This window comes from Macaca fascicularis, chromosome 8, assembly GCF_037993035.2.
Source record: "Macaca fascicularis isolate 582-1 chromosome 8, T2T-MFA8v1.1".
NCBI lineage: Eukaryota > Metazoa > Chordata > Mammalia > Primates > Cercopithecidae > Macaca > Macaca fascicularis.
In genome coordinates, this window is record NC_088382.1 from 65,430,925 (window position 1) to 65,452,632 (window position 21,708).

Sequence of the window (21,708 nt, forward strand, 5' to 3'; positions counted from 1 at the left end):
TCAGAGTAGATCTAGATGATGTATTTGGCAAACAAATAATTAACAAAATGCATGATGTCTATGATTCAATAAATAATCTTTACAGAGAAATAGAACCCAAATATTGGAAGTGAAAAAGAACCATATAGAAATTCCAGAGTTGAAAACTATTTTCAATATGAAGATTTTGCTTGTTGTATCAACAGCAAATTTGAGATTAGGGACGAAAGAAGCAGTAAACTGAAATATAGTTCAGTAGAAACATCTCAATTTGAAAAGTACAGACCTTTTTTTGAATAAGCATAGCATCAGAGGCATGTGGGGCAATGTTAAGCCTACCAACATATGTGAAATAAGGGTCCCAGAAGTAAAAAAGAGAGAGGAAGGGGAAAATCATTTATGTGAAAAAATAATAGCTAAAATCCTCCAAAATTTGATGAAAGGCTGTCTACAAATATTAAAAGCTCCACAAACCCAAAATAAGATAAGCATATCAGAATTCACATCTAGACACATCATAATCAATGACTGAAATACAAATACAAAGAGAAAATCTTGAAAAAAGTAAGAGAAAAAATGACTCATCAGGTATGGAAAAAAATATGACTTTCATTGGCAATAAAATCCTCTGCATTTACCATCTTCAATTCGTTCATGCAACCTGATTCCTCCTGGATGCCGGACAAGGTCCCAGGTGTGGGTGCAAGAGGCTGTCACACTGACCCTCCACTGAGCTGTCCAATACTTAAGCCATCCACGGGTGGAAAAACTAAAAGAGCACACTGTAACGCATGCCCTCTGGGGCTCCAGGGGTCATGGGCAACTCCTAGACACTGCCACATGGAGTTCTGCTCCTGCTGACTTAATAGCTGACTTATCACTATAAACAGTGAAGACCAAGAAGCAGTAAAATGACATATTCAAGTGCTGATTTCTTTTTCCTTTTTTTTTTTTTTTTTTGAGACTGAGTCTTGCTCTGTCACCCAGGCTGGAGTGCAGTAGAGCAATCTCCTCTCACTGCAAGCTCCGCCTCCCAGGTTCATGCCATTCTCCTGCCTCAGCCTCCTGAGTAGCTGGGACTACAGGCGCCGCCACCACGCCCAGCTAATTTTTTGTATTTTTAGTAGAGATGGGTTTTCACCGTGTTAGCCAGGGTGGTCTGGAACTCCTGACCTCGTGATCTGCCCACCTTGACCTCCCAAAGTGCTGGGATTACAGGATGAGCCACCGTGCCCGGCCATGCTGAATATTTTTAACTTTCAACCAAGAATTCTGTGTCCATTGAAACTATTCCCCAAAAAATAAAAGCAAAATAAACACATTTCCAAGTAAACAAAAACTGAGAAAATGCATTACTAGAAGATTCGACCTAGAAGCATCACTAAAGGAAGCAGTTTAGGCTTAATAAAATATTCCCAGCACCTTAGGCTTAATAAAACATACCCAGACAGAAACTAAAATTCATGGGGAGGAATGAAAAGCACTGGAAGTGGTAAAATGTAGGCAGATTGAAAGACCCCTTTTCCACTTAATTTCCTTTTGAAAATAGACATTTTAAACGTTATTGTAAAGTTTTATTGTTAAGTATGTTATACATACACACAGAGTTAGATTTATGGATATGTATGTTTATTTATTTATGACACTAATAACTCAAAGAAGAGGAAAGAAATGGAACTATATTAAAGTTGCTGTATTTTACTGGAATTATGTTAGCATTAACCTGAGGTAGAGCTACACACTAAAAATCATAAAACATCACTGTGAGAAATTTAAAGATCTAAATGAAAGGAGATGTACCATGCTCATTGATTGAAAAACAATATTGTTAATATGACAGTTCTCCCCAGGTTGATCTATAGCTGAAACTCAATCCATATGAAAATTCCAGGAGCATTTTTTCATAGACATGGACAAGCTGATCAAAAAAAAAAAAAAAAAAGTATATGGCAATGGAAAATACTTAGAATAGCCTAAACAGGTTTGAATAAGAAATACAAATTTGGTGAATGTACATTTGAAATGAGATCATTCCCTTGATCCCTTCATGAGACTTGTGAAGGGATTGGCTTGTTTACTCAGCCCACAGGTCTCAACCCCTCATGGGAGGGGAAGCACGCAGGTGAGTGGGTGCAGAGGCTAGGATGAGTGCTTCTGGGCAACCAGCAGGAGCAGAACTCCACGTGGTCCCGTGGCAGTGTCTAGGAGTTGCCCATGACCCCTGGAGCCCCAGAGGGCATGCGTTACAGTGTGCTCTTTTAGTTTTTCCACCCGTGGATGGCTTAAGTATTGGACAGCTCAGTGGAGGGTCAGTGTGACAGCCTCTTGCACCCACACCTGGGACCTTGTCCGGCATCCAGGAGGAATCAGGTTGCATGAACGAATTGAAGATGGTAAATGCAGAGGATTTTACTGCCAATGAAAGTGGCTCTCAGTGGGATGGGGAGCTGGAAAGGGAATAGAGTGGAAAGGTGGTCTTCCCCTGGAGTTCAGCTGGGAATATCCCCAGACAAACTCTTCTCTGAGATCCCACCATCAAGCTGTCCCTCTGAAATCAAGCTGCTTCTCACTGACGTCAAGCTGCTGCTTCTCTTCTCTGCTGCGCTGCTCTGCCCCTCTGCCAGTAGCCTAGGGTTTTTATGGGTGCAGGATGGGGAGTAGGGCAGGCCTTGGTGGTTTTGGAAAAGGGAATATTCAAGTGGGATAACAGAAATGCACATTCTCACTTTAGGTCACAGGTCCAGGCTTGAGGGTGGAGCCCTCACCAGGGACCCCACCTTTTTCTACCTAGTACCTCCTGTTCATATCACACTGACTAATTTTGATACCAGCCATAAAGCTACAGTAATCAAGAGTGTAATAATATTGGAGTAATAAAGACAGGCAAATAAATCAAAGGAACAGAATATAGAGTCCAGAAATAAACTCTCACCTTTATGGTCAATTGAGTTTTGACAAAGGGACCAAGACAATTCAATGGAAAAGGAGAGTGGTTTCAACAAATGATGCTAAAACAATTGAATATTCATGAGAAAAAAATGATCATAAATCCTTGGCTTATATTAGACACAAAAACTACTCCAAAATAGAACATAGACCTAAATGTAAGAGCTAAAACTATATAATTTTAGAATACAACAGAAGAAAATCTTTCTGACCTTAATTTAGGCAAAATTTTATTTGATTGGATACCAAAAGTGTGACTCATTAAATAATATAATTGGAAATTGAACTTCATAAAAATTTAAAAATTCTGCTTTTCAAATGCCAACTTTAGAAAAATAAAGAAAACCATAGACTGAAATAAAATATTTGAAAATAACATATCTAATAAAGGACTTGTATCCAGAATACATTAATAACTCTTACAACTCAATAATATATCAAACAATTCAATAAAAATGATAAAAGTTCTGAACAGACATTTCACCAAAAAAAAAAAAAACCAAAAAACCACATACACAGAAATTGCTCACAAGCTCATGAAAAGATACTAAACATCTTTAGTAATTAGAGAAATGTAAATTAAAAGCACACACCCACTATAATGACTGCAATAAAAAAGACTGACAATACCAGGTGTTGGTATGAATGTGAAGAAACTAGAACTCTTATCCATTGCTAGTGATGAAGTAAAATGGTACAGTCACTGTAGAAAACAGTTTTATGGGGTTTTTTTTAAGTTAAATATTAATAATATTAATGTATGACCCAGTAATTCCATTCCTAGGTATCTTCTCAAGAGAAATGAAATATATCCATACAAAGTTTTATCCACAAATATTTCTAGCAGAATTATTCATAATAGCCAAATACTAAAAAAAAAAAAACAAAAAAACAAATGCCTATCAACTGGTGAATGCATAAACAAAGTATAGTATATTTATACAATTGAATACTATTCAGCAATACGAAGGAATAACAACTGATAGATACAACAATAAAATGAACCTAAAAAATCTGATAAATAAAAGAAACCATACACAAAGACTCCCTATTGTATTACTCCCATTACACGAAAATTCCAAAAAAGGTAAAACCCCAGAAACAGAAAGCAGATCAGTGGCTGTCTGAAACGGGATGGAAGTGAGAATTGACTGCAAACAGGCATAAGGGATTTTGGAGTGATAGAGTATTCTCAAATCGGATTATGACATTGGTTGTGCCACTGAATAAATTTTTTCAAAATCATTGAATCATGTGCTTAAAACAAGTGGATATTATGGCATTAAATTATGCATCAATGAGGCTGTTTTAAAAACCATTAGATATTTATCAAAGAAAATAAAAACAAGAAGTATGGAAAAGCACATTCTTTACCATCTTACCATCCATATAATCAGTTGCCACTTTGGTTTAAATCTTTCCACATAATATATGATATACCAGAATGTGTTGAATCAGTCTACTATGACTGGAGTTTTAGGTTGTTTCTAGTATTTTATCAGTAAATGATTCTAAAATAAACATCCTTATACATATATTTTTTATTTGGGTATCTGATTAATACCTCAGGATAAATTCTCAAGATTGGGCTAAGTTATTTAATAAAAAATTTATTAGTTTTTGATTGCTGTAAAACAAATTACCACAGACTCAGCAGCTTAAAACAGCACATGTTTGTGACCTCACAGTTTCTGTGGGTCAGGGATCTAGGCAGGACTTGGCTGGGTTTTCCACTCTGTGTCTCACAAGGCTGCATTCAAGGTGTCAGCCAAGACTGCAGTCTCATCTGGGCACAGGGTCCTTCCCAAGCTCCCTGTGGCTGGTAGAATGCAGGTCCCTGTGGTGATAGAACTGTCAGCTCCTAGAGCTCAGTCGCCATTCTCTGCCATGTAGCCATTGCCACAATAGGACAGTGTGTGTCTCCAAAGCCAACGGACAGCATCTGTTCCTGCTTCCTGTCACTTGCCTCCAAACTCTTTTTTAAAGAGCTCATTTGGTTAGACCAGGCCCATTGAGGATAATCTTCCTTTTGGTTAACTCAAAGTCAACTGATTAGGCACCTTCATTACATTTGCAAACTCTCTTAACCTTTGCCGTAGTCTGTAACACAATCACAGGAGTGCTATCCCTTCATATCCACAGTCTCTCCCTCACTCAAGGGGAGTGGATTGCACAGGTGTGTGTACTGAGTTAGGGATTGGCGAGAGTGGGGACTGGGGACCATCTTAGAAATCTCCCTTGCACAAAGAATTTGCACATTTGTTAAGATTATAATTTAAATTGCCAAATTTTCTGAAGAACATTTATACCCCATCGGTAAAGTGCTAATTTCCCCAACACTGGGTATTACCATTATGCTTAATCTTTGCCAAAGACAGGCAAATATTGTTGTCTTGGGACCACTGGGCAGAGATTGTGACAGTGAGAGAACAAGTATTAAATTCTTTGATTAATAGTAAGATTATTATGGCCTTTGGCAGGTTTTGTTTTCTTTTGCAAATTACCATTCAATTTATGTGGTTGTTTTCCTCTAAGGGTAATTCTCTGTTACCTGTCTTTTAATAACCTCATGTTGAATATTCAGAATATTTACTATTTATGGTTTCTATAGTATTTTCTTTCGGTGTCTTAAAAATTGGGTTACGGAGCCTTATGCCATGTAAAAATTTTTAACTTTCATAATCAGATCTATTAACATTTATGGTTTCTTTTTTATGCTTTAACATATTGTTTGCACTTTTCATTTCTAAAAAGAGAGAAGCAAATAAATCAAACGGGATTTCCAGTTTCCATCATAGAAGACAGGAACTATAGAGTGGGAAATCATGTACAAAGATGTTTCTCATAATGCACTGCCCATCCATCTTCTGATTGTTATGTAAACCAATTCTTAACCTAAGATATCCAGCCAGAGAGATGAATGTATCATTCCTCTAAATGACTTGGTTGTGGGAAATATACCACATCATTCTGTTAGCTTTCAGGACCCAAGGTGTCAGCTTCAATTATTTTTTTCATTTCTTGTCTTGGGCTGTCAGATTATAGCTCTGAGTATTTGAAAACAGACAGAAGTATGAAACCAACTTTTTCTAAAGTATTTAGTTTTGATCTTGAGTTTTATCCCCATCTCTGAGCACGATTTCCATATTTATCTAATATTTTTTTCTTAATATGGGACCTAAAACATGTCTTATTTTAAAAAAATACATTGGATAATCAAGAAAGTATGGCTTTTAGGCAAGATCACTTCTCCCTGCTGTATTTAAAAAATAATGATGAAGCATTTCCTTGACAGAAACAAAATCAGCTTGTATCTATTAAAAAGTTGGCTCAAATCTCTCCTTTTTTCATAGATGAATGAATCATAATATAAGGATATAAGTTTCTTAAACCTTCCTTGAAGTCTCAGGCATTAAATGTCCTCATCTATAAAATGAAAAAGTGAAACAAGCTGATCTCTAAGGTTCCGGTGAAATCTAACACTCTGATTGTCTTGATGTTTGACTCGAGGTTTTCTACTTATATTCTTTCTTTGCCCTTTTCAAATTCCCAGTCTGAAATCTTGCCTTCAAGGTTTTTCCTCTTTTAGTTTTCAGATTCTGACTGTGCATTCTTGTGAGACATTCCATTGTCACTTCCAAGTCAAATATTCAAAACCAAACTCTTGCTATCCCTCTCAAACTACTTGGTTTCCATATTTATTGGATTTGTACCATAGTCCTTGGTATGCAGGCAGAAGAAAGGAATAATTTTTCATCATCTTTCCCTCGCCCCATAGCTAATCAGTATCTAAGGCCAGAATATTTGTCAACTGCAACATCTGTCTCCCTGCCTTTTTCCAATTCCTCCAAACACATTAGTTTCTGAGCCACAATGTGTCCCTCCAGGACTCAATGTTGAAAGTTCTTTATCTTCTTCAAGTTTCCTGATACAATGACTCCAAAACACCATAGCCAGGTTGACATTCCTGTGGTTCCCTATTTTTTGTTAGATTAAGAACAATGGCAATGAAACCCCTCCACAATATGTCTTAATCTGGCTTTTCACACTTCTTTTTGTCTTCCCCGTGCTTATGCCCAGTGTCTTAGCCTCCCAAGATCCTTGCTATTAATATTTCCTGATCACACACTCTATTTTGCCATTTCCTGCCTTTTAGGGTTGATTTTGAATTTCTATTTTCAGTGTTTAAAGTTTCTGTAAATGTTGGGATATTGACTTTAGCTAAAACAAACAAAAAATAACAAGTAATCACTTTAAATCTGTATCCTACTTCCAAGAAACAATATTTTCATTGGTGCCAAAATAATATATTCCATGTTAGTGTAATACAGTAGAACTTAAAAAAAATTAAAAGTCTATGTAGAAGACAATGAGGATTGAGTGTGTTAGAGCTGTACGGAATCTTGGGCGGCTCTATTCCCATCTTCCACTTCTAAGGATCAGCAAAGCCAGTAGGCTGACTGTAAGCTATGAGCTAATTAGGAACAAATCTTATACTAAAGATTTGAATGGTTTTCTATTGCTCAGGAAACTACCGAGTTCTGCCCTTTAACAGGACCTGGTCAGTCATTCACTCAACAGACAGGTTTTCAGAGCCTGCAATGTATCATGTACTGGGTCCTAAGAGTTGAAATATTTAAAATGGCCCTGTTTTCTAGAAATGCAGTCTGGGAGAAGGAATTACACATGGACAAATAAGTGCAATAAAAATTGCCATGATAGAAATGGTGCACTGTAGACACAAAGGAGGAGGTCCTCAGCTCTATCTGATGTAATAGGGGAAAGTAAAGGGTTTCATAGATAAAGTAACCCTATGGGCTTAATGTAAAAAGGTAAGTAATTTTCACCAGGGTGGACTAGCAAAGAACCATTATTACCAAAGGCACAGAAGCATACGTTCATTTGATAATATTGGGGGTAAATGCAAACAAATTAGAATTCTAGAAGTTAAGGTACAAGACAAGGTGATATGGTTTTTGACTGTGTCCCCACCCAAATCTCATCTTGAATTGTAGCTCTCATAATTCCCTGGCGTTGTGGGAGGGACCCAGTGGGAGATAATTGAATCATGGCAGCAATTTCCCCTATACTGTTCTCGTGGTAGTGAATAAGTCTCATGAGATCTGATGGTTTGATAAGTGGGAACCCCTTTCACTTGGCTCTATTTCTCTTCTCTTGTCTGCTACCACATGAGACACGCCACCATGATTGTGAGGCCTCCTCAGTCATGTGGAACTGTGAGTCCATTAAACCTCTTTCTTTTTATATTGTCAAGTCTCAGGTATGTCTTTGTCAGCAGCGTGAAAACAGACTAATACACAAGATATATCAAAATAAAATTTTTTAAGCAAGGCAAGCCCCCAGTTATGAAGGGACTTACATGTCTTACAAAGAAGTTTGGAGCAATAACTATCATTATCATTATTATTAGTGAGTATGTATCAGCTTCTCATTATGATTTACAGATCCTGCCTACTGATCACTTTCTACGATCACTATAATAAGTAATTTACATTGACAAGGAAACTGAGATCAATGATTAACTCACTTACCTAAAGCAACATGGCTATTAAATATCGCAGCCGTTTCGAACTCAGGTCCGCCTGATTTCAAAGCTAGACACGAATCACACTATAATCCTTACCTTTAATCTGTAGACGATGTGGCACCATCAGGACATTTTAAATAAAGAAGAAATGTGAATAGACTCTCGTCCTGGAAGGGTCTGACAACAATATAGAGTTGCAGCATCCAATACAGTAGCCACTAGCCACATTGAAAATTAAATAACTATTTAATAATTGAGAATTCAGTTCCTTGAGGGCAGCAGCCACATTTGAAGTGTTCAGTACCTACATGTGGCTAGTGGCAGCTGTGTTGGACAGTGCATGTGAATATTTCCGTCCTCACAGAAAGTTCTATCAGGCAGTACTGGTAGAGAGGAAACACTGGAGTTTCGTGAGGTGGGGTGAGGAAATTAAAGAGACTATTACCTAGGACAAGTAGGAAAGGATTAGAGACGAAACAAAGCACTAAGAGTAATGAGTTAAGTCTGTGTTTCCCAAAGTGTGACTGCCCACCCTTTTCCCCTCAACCAGCCTTATTCAGCCCGGTGTGGGAACTTGTTAGAGTGCGCATCCACATGGAATCTGAAACTCAGAGATGGGGCCCAACCATCTGTGTTGTACCGAGCCCTCCCGGGGATTCTGATATTCACTAACATGCGAAGGCCATGGATTTAGAGGAAGGAACAGAGCTGTAAAGCATGACACAGAAATATAGGCAATTTGGAGGCCAGATGCAAATGTGGGTGATATGGTTTGAATGTTTGTCCTCTCCAAATCTCATCCTGAAATGTGATGCCCAGTGTTGGAGGTGGGGCCTGGTGGGAGCTGATTGGATCATGGGGCAGATCCCTCATGAATAGTTTAGCACCATCCCCTTGGTAATGAGTAAGTTCTCCCTTAGTAAGTTCTGGGATCTTCCCCACCCCCTCTTGTTCCTGCTCTTGCAATGTGATGTGCCAGCTCTCCCTTTGCCTTCTGCCATAACTGGAAGCTTCCTGAGGCCTCCCCAGAAGCAAATGTTGGCACCACACTTCCTGTACAGCCTGCAGAACTGTGAGACAATTAAACCTCTTTTCTTTATAAATTACCCAACTTTAGGTATTTCTTTATAGCAACATGAGAACAGACACAAACACAGTGAGGCAGACAGGAGAATAAATCTAGAATAACTCCTGGTGGGTTGATGAACAAAAGAGAAGAAACATATTCGGAGGGAAAAGACAATGAATTTGAGTTTGAATTCCTAAGGGACATTCAAGTATCATGATCCTGTTCAGTGTCAGCCTAGAAGTCAGGAGAAATTTCTGGGATGAAGATACAGTTTTAGGGTCACTGGGATTAGATGGTAGATTCGCTAGGAATGGAGGGGATAGGTAGCTCTCAATTTTTTTCCTGCATAAATGATATCATCTGTGTGTCTGAAAAGGCTGAGGGGTATATCTAGACTTAGATACAATTCTCCACATGCTAGTTCCTTTTCTCTCTGATTCAAGGAGTCATTTCAAAATGCAAATTCAGTCAGATAGATGTGAATATGTTCTATTTTTAAAAATAAGTGATGAACATGCATTGTTATGCTGACTATTATTAGTATGTATAACTTGTCAAACAAGGTACCCAGAATCCTAAATTGTATAGAGGGAAATGAGACCAGGTCTAAGGGCTGACCCCAGTTCAGTGAGCGTTGGAAAGTGATTGCAGCAGAGGAACCAGCAGCAAAGGGGAGAAAAATGGTCAGAGAGAGGGATGGGGTCCTGTAACTCCAGACAGGAGCACTTTGTAGATAAGGTGATGTGCACTGTCATATTTCAGAGAGACCTGTAAGATGAAACCCCGGACTTCGCTATTCTGAGGTCACCACTGAACTTTCTTCAAAGCCATTTCTATTACCTGAGGATAATTTGGCTGATCACCTTAAGAAGATTGGAGTATTTTGAAGAATAAATGGGGGGTGAGGAAATGGAGGCACCAAGGGTAGATTTATGCTTTGCACTATTATCTGGTTACCGAAGCGTTGCCTTATGTTCTCGGCATCTTATAGAGATTCTAGTGAAACAGGTCTTCTAATTTGTATACTTTCTCTAACCAGGGCCTCAGCACAAGTATGGCATAAAGGGGCTAGTATACTATGAATACAATTACTCCACCCACTAATATTGATCCATTGGTCCTGGACAATGAGCTCACCTTAGTCCTCCATTCACCCAATTGGATTGATTGTCTTCTAGAATCCACTCTCTCCTCCAGTCTTCCTTGGCCTGCCCCACACACCTTAGTGACCTCTCCAAATCCTTAGAGTAAATATAGCTTCAGCTTTAAAGCTGGGACCTTCTCTGCAAAAAATTCCTTCTGAATCGTTTCTTATAATTGACCTGGCCTAAATTAATCCTCACACCCATCCTGTGAAGGAAGTAGGAAAGTGTTATTGTTCTTGTTTAGTGGGTGAGAATTGAGGTTCTGTGACAGCCAATATCTTTACCCCTCCTAAATCACAAAGAAACAACCCTATCTTATTTATTTTGCTAATGTATTCATTCCACATTTTTCCATGAAGGATTTCAGGTAGAGGGCATCTGAAAAATAATGAGCAGAATGTCAAGATAACTTGATAAAATAACATAGATATTCAGCTGCTAAATCTCCACATAATTGGCATAGCTGAGCTTTAAATTTGGTTCTAAGGTTTTTGGCAGCCAAACAGAAAGGCAGACACTGTCAATTATGCAGTTCCTGTTTTCAAAAAGGAATAAGTGTGCCAGTTTCTCGGAGGAACCAAAGTACATTCCTGCCTTAGTTCTAAAAGAAACTTCAGATCCATGTCTTTGCATACGGATCATTTCTATAAACAAGTGTAGTGAAACATCTTATATTGGCTCTAATGGTTTACTTTGGTAAAATTTCACTTAAGCTCAAAGTTAGAACAGATTCTCTTTCCTCTCTTCCTTCCTTCCTTCCTTCCTTCCTTCCTTCCTTATTTTCTTTTTCTTTCTTTCTCTCTCTCTCCCCACCCCACCTTCCTCCCTTCTTCCCTCCCTCCCTCTCTCTGTCTTTCCTTCTTTCGTTCAATGAGATAATGTTCTGTCACCCAGGCTAAAGTGCAGTGGCACAATCATAGCTCATTGCAACCTCCAACACCTGGGCTCCAGTGATCTCCTGCCTCAGCCTCTCCAGTAGCTAGGAATACAGGAGCACATCACCACATCAAGCTAATTTTATTTAATTTTATTTTTATAGAGACAAGGTCTAGCTATGTTACCTAGGCTGGTCTTGAACTCCTGGGCTCAAGGGATCTTTCCACCTCTGTCTCTCAACGCACTGGGATTACAGGCATCAGCCACCATTCCTGGCCTAAAACAGACTTATCAACACAAGCACACTCACTAACTTACTGATCACTGAGGGACAGTTACCACAAAGATATAAAACTTTACGTCTTGGGCTGGATTTAATTTTTATAGTTGTGACTAAATTCTGTGCACCAATTAGCACATGTTCCCGGAGTGTGCTCTCTCTACAGAGAGTTAAAAATCAGGTAACCTCTCTAACTGTCTACACATTTGTATATACACTGTGCACACACATACATAAACATGCAATGTCTACCATCTTTAAAAAAAGTGTAAAGATTTTTCTAGAAAAATCTGTTCCTGAGATTTTAGGAAATGCTCATTGGCTTAAGTGAAATGTCATCTATCATTTTAAGATGCTCCTAGAATAAATAGATATTCAGGTGCTTAGAATATAGACAAAAATTGGGGGTATTTAAGTTATTATTGGAGCAGATGCTGAGTATCCATCTCCCCTGACTCTCAGGCACTGATGATCACTAACATTTTTAATTAATCACAAATCCCTATGGATGCTAGTGAGGCTCTGACAAAATGGTCCTTTCCCTCACACAAAGTGCTGAAGGAACCATGCACTCAGTGCTGTATTCCCGTATCTCATTAGGTAATCTATATCTGGACACCCAGGCACCACATTTTCAGAGTGTTCTTCTAAAACAGAACGTGTGTATGCAGAAAACCAGTCTGTTAAAATGCATTAATGAACACCTGCTGGCCTCAGAGTCCCGAGCAAGGAACTGTTCCAGAATATTAAAGAAACAAAGTCATTCTCTGTCTTCAAGGAGTTTAAATCCGGTTGGAGAGACAAAATATACTGACATGTTATACAACTAAAAACAATAACCTAAGAGCCTATAAATACATGCAACATAATACAACAAATAGTCAATGATACTAAACAGTACATGGAAACCAAGGCAGTAGGTAAGGGAAATGACTGCTGATAAAATGAAGAGTAAAGTGGTGACCTCTGCCCCCATCAGCTGATACAAAAGTAATGTGAAATGGCCCCTAGATGCAGGGAGCAATGTTAGGTAGAATAATAGCCACACTATATGTGATGGCCCAGGGTTGTGGGCAGGTGAGCCAAATTATACAACATACAGGGGAATTCCATGCCTGAAAATGTGGATTGTCTTATTTCAGACCAGTGATTCATACACGTTTTTTGTTTATTTTGTTGTTGTTGTTGTTAGGTTCTTTGGGGTGAGGGGGGAAAGTCTTGCTCTGTCATCCAGGCTGGAGTGCAATGGTGTGATCAGATCTCACTGCAGCCTCAATCTCCCAAGCTCAAGCAATCCTCCTACCTCAGCCTCCTGAGTAGCTGGGGCTACAGGTGTGCACTACCATGCTCACTAATTTATTTATTTATTTATTTATTTATTTAAGATGGAGTCTTGCTCTGCTGCCCAGGCTGGAGTGCAGTGGCGTGATCTTGGCTCATTGCAACCTCCACCTCCCAGGTTCAAACAATTCTCTACCTCAGCCTCCCAAGTAGCTGGGATTATAGGCGCGCACCACCATGCCCAGCTAATTTTTGTATTTTTAGTAGAGACAGGGTTTCACTTTCTTGGCCAGGCTGATCTTGAACTCCTGACCTTGTGATATGCCCGCCTCAGCCTCCCAAAGTGCTGGGATTACAGGCGTGACCCACCGCACCCAGCCTCACTCTTGCTAATTTTTTAATTTTTTGTAGACACAGGGTTTTGCCAGTTGCTTAGGCTGGTCTTGAACTCCTTGGCTCACGTGATCCATTCACCTCAGCCTTCTGAAATGCTGGGATTATAGGTGTGAGCCACCACACCTGGCTACCTCATAAATGTTAATGAGCTCTTACTTCACTTAGGGTACTTGAAAAACATACTGATTTGGGAATCACTCATAGATAATCTAATTCTGTGAGTAGTAGGTAGAGCTTCAGAAAGTACATTTTCACAGTTCTCCCAAGGATAGAGTTAGTCTAAGGACCCCAACGTGAGGCCCACTGCCTAATGCACTCACCCAAGACCCGCTCATGTGTGACATGAAGGAAAAGCCAGTATCAGAATTCACAGGGCTCCCAACTACCATTAGGAAGCAGTGCCTCAGAAGGGATAGGAATTCTAGAATGATCCCCCAAGAGGTCAAAATGCCACTCAGGCAGGAAACGGATATGGTTTTAGTTGGTGAAATTGCATGTTAGAAATAAACACATCTGCAAACCTGCATAGAAAAGTATTATTCAATGATTCATTTACTACCCAGTAGACTTTACTGGATGATTATATGTTGGATTTTATAAAAAATAATTGAACTAAACTCTTTGAACTTAGAAAGGAGTACAATATATACTCAAAGGGTTCTAATAAAATGAAATTGTTTGCATGAAATTTGCTACCTGATAATTTTCTCTGAATGTATTTTGGATTTCCAAAACAGAATTTTTGTTTTTCATTATTCAACAGACCTCAGTTAGATGTATTTGTTCTCTTAAAGACTATAAAGGTTTCTGAGAAACCTTATGCCATGCTATTATCAGTTATATTTTTTAAAGCTTTTCAAATTTGAGATCTTCTTACCCGGGGCACTTTGCAAATGAATCGTTGTTAGCCCTGTTCTTATTTAACTGAGAAAACATGAGAAAATTACTCAAATTCTCTGAGCAAATGAATATGAGTGCAAATTGACTGTAGACTCACTCATTCAGGTGGTGGTAGACATTCATCCTACATTCTCAGGGCTTAGTGTTCTGTATTGTTTGGGAAAAAAAATGGGTGTATAATTAGGAACCCGGACTCTGGACATTAATCTGATCACTTTTTTCAGATCACATCTTTCACCCAGCATCATTACTCCTCATTATACTTCTATAATTTCAACTACAAACTTATTCTAAACTAAGAAGATTTAGTATGAGCTTCCTTATAGTATAGCCTTAAGGTAACTTTGCAACCGTTATTTAGGAAATGAAAAGAAAATGTGGTCATCCAAGAATTTTAAAAATAAGCAAAAATGCAAAGCCAAAAAGGCACATGGTAATATTAAGAGAGTGGTATGAAACATTAAACTCGGCTAGAAATAGGGTTTTTGTTGCAAGAAATAATGGGAAATGGGGCTGGAAAACTGAATTGAGCCAAATTATGAAGGATTTAACAGCCAATTTGATCCCCTCACTCGTGGGTGATCACGGATGCCAGGTGGAAACACTTGAAAACTAAACAACGCACTTCAAAAATAATACATAGGTTAAAAATGAAATTTCAAGGGAAACTTTTTAATTACACTGTACTGAATAAAAACAAAAATACAACATATTAAAATGTATGTGACACAGCTATAGCAGTACTGAGAGGGAAGTACTAAATGCATCCATCAGAAAAGTGAAAAGCTGCTCCCTTAAGAAAAAAAAAAAGTAGAAAGGGAAGAGCGAAATTAATGCAAAACAGGAGGCAGGAAAATAATAAAGGTAAGAGAAGACAGCAATATAAGTGAAAACAGAAAAACAATAGAGAAAATCAGTGAAATGAAAAACTGGTTCTTTGAAAAGATCAATAAAATTGACAAACCTCTCACAAGACTGACAAAGAAAAGGGAGAGAAGACAAAATATGCATACCAGGAATGAAACAAGAAACATCACTACAGACCATACAATATCCAGAGTGAAGCAAGAGAATACCAGGAATAACACTACTCTCACAAAGCACTTAGGTGAAACAAACCAATTCCTTAAAACATATAAGTTACCCTAACTCACCCAGCATGAAATAGATGATTTGAATAGCCCCATATCTATGAAGAATATTGAATTAATAATTTTAAAACTCCTTAAAAGAACTCTCCAGGCCAAGAAAGCTTTACTGGAAAATTTTGCCAAATGTTTAAAGAATTAATAGTAATCTACACAATCATCCAGAGCATAGAAAAGGAAGAAATATTTTCCAATTATTTTTATGAAACTAATATTACCATGACTTTACATGTAAAACGATGCAAAAAGAAAACTTCAGATTAATATCTCTCATGAACATAGATGCAAAAACCATTGACAAAATATTTGCAAACTAGAATTCCACAACATTTAAAAGAGAATTACATACCATAACCAAGCAGGGTTTGTACTAAGGATACAGTCTGGTTCAAATATTTGAAAATCAATCAATGTAATCCACTTGATTAACATGCCAAAGAAGAAAATCACAATGTTTAATTTTATGTGTCAGCTTGACTGGATCACAGGGTGCCCAGATATTTGGTTAAATATTGTTCTGGGTGTGTCTGTAAGGGTGCTTTTGGATGAGATTGACGTTTGAATCATTAGATTGAGTAAAGCAGGCTGTCCTGCCCAGTGTGGGTGAGCCTCCTTCAACTCATTGAAAGCCTGAATAGAATAAAAAGGTTAAGTAAGAAAGAATTCTTTCTCTCTGCCTGTTTTGTCACTGGGACATTGATCTCCTCCTGTCTTCAGACTTGGACTTAGACTGGAACCTGGCACTTCTATTTCTCTGGCTTTCAGTCCCAGACTGGAACTATACCATCAGCTCTCCTGGATCTGACTTCTCAGCCTCCACCATAGTATGAGCTGATTCCTTATCATTTCTGTTTCTCTGGAGAATCCTCTCTGATACATATGATCATATCAACTGAGGCAGGAAAAGCATTTAACAAAATTCAACATCCATTCATGAAAAAAATTCTCAGAAACCTAGGAAGAGAGGAGAACATCCTCAACTCGATAAATCTACAAAAACCTACAGTTACCAATACACTTTATGATGAAAGACTATGTGCTTTTTCCCTAAGGTCAGGAGCAAAGCAAGATGTCCTCTGTTGCCACTGTTATTCAACATACTACTGGAAGTTTAGACAGTGCAATAAGGCAAGAAAAGAAAATAAAAAGCATATACTTTGAAATGGAGAAAATAAAACTATCCCTGTTTGCAGATAGCATGCTTATCTGCATAAAACATTCCAAAGAATCTATAAAAACAAACAAAAAACTAGAACTAAAAAGTTCAGCGAGGTCACAGAATATAAGATAAACATAGAAAATTGAATTATATTTCTACATATTAGCAATAAACATATGGACTCTGAAATTTTAAATATAATACTGTTTACAATCACCCAGAAACAAAGGAAATACTTAGGTCTAAGCATTTTGTATTTTTAGTAGAGATGGGGTTTCACCATGTTGGCCAGGCAGGTCTCGAACTCCTTACCTCCCACCCCCCTCAGCTTCAGACAGTGATCCTTCCGCCTTGGCCTCTGAAAGTGCTGGGATTACAGGCTTGAGCCATCATACCCAGCCTAAGTGTTTCTTTTTCTACTGGTTATAGAGCTGGCTACTGTACTCCTTCTGGTTTCTCTCCATTGGGGTGGTCGGTTGCCCACTGGGGCACAAGAAGGGGGCTGGCTTCTGTTGAGGGCCCCAGGAGCTAAGCATAAGGATGCTCTGGGATGGGAAAAACCAGTGCTGATCATAATCCCAAAAGACACAATCCTGAATTTCATAATACCAAAAACATAATTCTGGAAAATAGAATTTTAATTTTTTTCTTAAAAAACATCTATTTATGTTTTTAAATGGGAATTTATTTAAGAAACATAAAACATGAAAGAATACTACTTCATAGGCCACTTCATACAGTAAAACAGACACATATAAATAATCACATGTAAAATTTTGCAAGCATAAACACGGAGGAATTCTAATGACAGTCACACAGATATAAGAGCTATGAAGAGATCACTTTGGTGCATAATTATGTGCACCCAACTTTATAGCTACAGTCATCTGAAATATTAGTATCATGACAAACAACCTAAGTCGTTTGACCAGATCCATCAAAAACCTCAGTGAGTCACCCCTGCATATGCAGTCACCCAAAGAGCTGAGCTGTCAAGAAATAGTATCTTTTACAACCACAGATGCACAAAAAGAACATCTCTACATTTATTGAGGAAGTTTTAACGTTCTTATTTACAAAGTCAACAATTATAATAATGTACTTTCCCGAAGTCAAATTTGCAAAAATTGCATGAAACAAATTAGAACTCTCTAAAAGTCTCTGCACAATTTATACCTCCAGTATCAGAAATAACACAAAGATGATACACATGGCATAGCCAGTTGGCACTATGTGTGAAGGGGCAGAAGTCATACACAATTGAATAGTTTGGCAGGAGAGATTTCTTGTATTTTTTGCCTGTGTTTTCACTTGATCTTTGAAACACTCACCACACTTGTATTTGGATAGTGGTTGGGGTCTACACATTTTGTACGTATATGCTGCTCATTTGAAAGTCTGGTCATTGCTCAGCAATTAAGCAATTTTTCGCCTTCACAGCACCAATAATAATTAGTGTTTAAACTTTTATCTTTCACCATTAAGTAGCTTCATACACTTAAGTTATCACAGTCTTTTTGTGGGGGAGCAATTTCACAGATCTTTTTTATTGTTTTGTAAGGAATACAGTAAGAAGGAATGAAATTCAGCTTCCCCAATACCAAATCAGTACTAATCAGTGTTCTCCAGAGAACTAGAACCAATAGAATATGTATATAGAGATACGAGAGGGGATTTACTAAGGAAATTGGCTCACACAATTCTGATGACTGAGGAGTCCCATGACAGACTGTCTGCAAGCTAGAGACCCTGGGATTCCTGCAGGATGGCTGAATCCAACTCAGATGGCCTCAGAGCCAGGAAAGCCGATGTCACTTTCTGTCCAAGGCCAAAAGTCTGTGGACCTGGGGAACAGCTGGTGTAAGTCTTAGAGTCTGAAGGCTAGTGAGCCTGGAGTTCTGATGTTGAAGAAAGCAGGAGAAAAGTCTGCCCCAACTCTCAGAGAAAGACCAATCCACATGAACAACCTCACAGACACACCAAAAATAATGCATTACTGGGTTTCTAGATATTCTTTTCTTTTTTTTTTTTTTTTTTTTTTTGAGACAGAGTCTTACTCTGTCACCCAGGCTTGGAGCACAGTGGCACAGTCCTGGCTCACTGCAACCTCTGCCTCCCAGGTTCAAGTGATTCTCATGCCTCAGCCTCCTGAGTAGGTGGGATTACAGGTGTGCACCACCATGCCCAACTAACTTTTTTTGTCTTTTTAGTAGAGATGGGGTTTCACCATGTTGGCCAAGCTGGTCTTGAACTCCTGGGCTTATGTGACCCACCCGCCTCAGCCTCCCAAAATGCTGGGATTACAGGTGTGAGCCGCCACTTAGACATTCCTTAATCCAGTCAAAATGACACCTAAAATTAAGTTCACAAGTCCTCCCATTGTCAACCTGGCACCCCTACACATCATCTTAAACCATACTTCATTTCCAAATAAAGCCAATAACAGACAATAGTTCCACCTAACATGATGCCACCATCCCAAAGACAACCAAAAATGCACTAATCCCTTCCCCAGAATTCTGCTTTCAGGATTTCCAGCTTTGGAATTTTAATCATTCAGGATTGTGTATGGGGAGTCTTAGACATTAAGAATTTTAGACATTAGTGCTTTTGATTATTCTGTATTTCAACATATGAGATTATGGCCTTTGGGACTGTCTTTCAGGATTATGATCAGCAACAGATTGTAACATGTAAAACGTCATGGACAATGAGTTACTCCTACACACCTATTAGAATGGCAAAAATCCAAAATACTGACACCACCAAATACTGATGAGGATGCGGAGCAACAGGAACTCTTATTCACTACTGAGGGATGTAAAATGATGAAAAACTTTGGAAAAACTAAACATGCTCTTATCATGTGATCCAGGAATCACAGTCCTAGGTATTTACTCGAGTTAGTTAAAAAATGTAAACTCATACAAAAATGTGCACACAAATGTCTACAGCAGCTTTATTCACAATTGCCAAACCTGGAAGTGACTAGGATGTCCTTTGATAGATAAATTGTGGTACATCCAGACAATGGAATATTATTCAACACTACAAAGAAATGAGCTATCAAGCCACAGAAAGACTTGGAGGAATTTTAAACACATTGTACTAAGTGAAAGAAGCCAATCTGAAAAGACTTCACATTGTGGAATTTCAACTATGTGATATTCTCGAAAAGAATGGAGAGAAGAAAAGACCAATGGTTGCTGGAGGTTAGAGGGCTGGGAGGGATGAACAGATGGGACACAAAAGATTTCTCAGGGCAGTAAAACTACTCTGTACGATATTACAATGGTGGATACATGTCATTATACGTTTGTCCAAACCCATAGGATTTACAACACAAAGAGTAAACTCTAATGTAAATAGTAGGCCTTCGTTAAAAATAATGTATTCATATTGGCTCATCAATGTACTGCATCGGTAAAAAATGCACCACAATAATTAATGCAAGATGTTAACAATAAGGGGAACTGGCAGGGGAAGGCTATGGAAACTCCCTGTACTTTCCACTCAATTTTCTTATACACCTAATACCACTCTAAAAAATAGTCATTAATTTTTTTAAAGGTATAACTTAATAGTAACCATGTTACCCTCTCAAAAACTATTTGTCAATTTTGCCACAAAAGAGAATTTCAAGTATTTATCTGTTAAGAACAATAGTTACAACAAAAACATGGAGATATTTTTACAAATTAACAACCCATGGAGAGATAAGTTTGGAAATAAAACTAGGACTTAAAAGATGAAGTCCTGGCTCCTCATGTCGTGTTACTTTAGGTAAGTCAGTTACCTCTTAAACCTCAGTCTAACACTTTTGTTATTTAAAAAAAGGATTATTATGATGCATCAAATATTTTATACTAGATCTATTCACTTAATATATTTATTTTTAAGTATCTCGGTAAGTAAAATGAATTATTTAAACATTTTCAAATTCCACTTAATTCCTAGATATATGTCGCCCATTAATATAAACATGTACTTTAAATTATATGAAGTTGGTAAGTCATCAACATGAAAATCAAGTCAAAATCAATTACACATTAAATTGGTTACAGTGTGTATCTTTAACTTACCACGACCATCTATCTTCAAATCACTTTATGCCACTTGATGTATAAACACTTTACAATAGTGTACTTCTACTTTCCCTCCCAGCCTTTGTGCTATTGTCATCATACATTTACATGTGTTATAAACCCCACAATACATTATAATTGTTTTTGCCTAAACAGTTATGTTTTACATAAACTGAAAGTACGGAGATCCATTTTATATTCACCAAATCTTTACCATTTCTGACACTTTTCATTACTTTGCACACATCCAAGTTTGCTTCTAATATTCTTTCCCTACAATCTAAACTGTCTATAATATTTCTTATGAGGCCATTTATAGTAGCAATCTACGATGACAAATTCTTTTATTTGAATGGGATGTCTTCATTTTGCCTTCATTTTGAAAGGGTATTTTCTCTAGATATAGAAATCTAGTTTGACAGACACTTTTTTCCCCAGCATTTTAAACATGCTGTTCCAATGCTATTCACAATAGAAAGACATGAAATCAATGTAAGTACCCATCAACAGCGGACTGGATAAAGAATATGTGGTACATATACACATGGAATGCTATGCAGCCATAAAAAAGAATAAAATGATGTTTTTTGCAGCAACATAGATGCAGCTGAAGGCCATTATCCTAAGTGAATTACCATGGGAACAAAAAACCCAATACCAAACGTTCTTACTTAAAAGTGGGAGTTAAACAATGGGTACTCATGGATATAAAACTACTAGAGGAGAGAGGGAAGGAGAGGGGCAAGGGTTGAAAAACTCACCATTGGGTACTATGCTCAGGACCTGGTGACAGAATCAATTGTACCCCAAAATTCAGCATCACACAATATACCCAGGTAACAAACCTGCAGATATACCCTCTAAATCTAAAAGTTGTAATTATTAAAACCAAAAAA

The 21,708-nt window shown here is 37.9% G+C and overlaps 1 protein-coding gene and 1 pseudogene across 3 annotated transcripts in view; one reads left to right on the plus strand and one right to left on the minus strand.

The window, feature by feature from the left end:
- XKR4 (XK related 4) overlaps nt 1–21,708 on the plus strand; it is a 427,714-nt gene that overhangs the window by 353,582 nt on the left and 52,424 nt on the right. The window lies entirely within an intron of this gene.
- The window catches only part of LOC102134520 (myotubularin-related protein 5-like), a 48,883-nt pseudogene that overhangs the window by 6,133 nt on the left and 21,042 nt on the right, over nt 1–21,708 (minus strand).